Here is a 597-nt window from a genome sequence, read left to right on the forward strand (position 1 = left end):
TAATAGACCAGTAACTTCATTTTTTGTTTGACTGTTGGTTTATTTTTATTGTTGGTTGAGCGGGAGGTCAAACTACAATATTAGGGTTTGCATGGTCTAGAGGTACGGTGTTCGCCTTTCTTTCAATATGTCTCTGATTCAAAACCTGACAGCGACGGAAAATTTTCTTCTCTGAAATTTTCTCCTTTCCCATCCTTTCCTGCTCTCTAACAATGTTCTGTCGTCTGCTTTCGTCTCCACTTTCTGTCCCCACCCCCTCACCCCCTTTGCTCCCTCCTTTGGGCTCCCCACTTTTTCTGCAGCCTTTCTACTGCCACTTGGTTCCTTACTACTGCTGTCTTTCAGCCACAGCCCTGATCTTAGGGTAGGTAAGATCTAACACAAAACTTTCTCGGAAAAGGGAGAAAAAATCTCGGAGGTCCCTTTGTGCAAGTTGCGAGCGTTAAAGATCCCTTGGTTGTCCTAAAATCGATAAGAGTAGAATTCAAAATCAGTTCCTACCGAACTGAAAATGCTTAATGTGTCTCGAGCACTCATGTGGCCCTATGCAGGAGAGAGGGCCGTAAAACACTGACTCTCTCCCCCGCCAAAACCCCC

The sequence above is a fragment of the Aplysia californica genome, unplaced genomic scaffold (genome assembly GCF_000002075.1).
Source record: "Aplysia californica isolate F4 #8 unplaced genomic scaffold, AplCal3.0 scaffold00264, whole genome shotgun sequence".
NCBI classification, from domain to species: Eukaryota; Metazoa; Mollusca; class Gastropoda; order Aplysiida; family Aplysiidae; genus Aplysia; species Aplysia californica.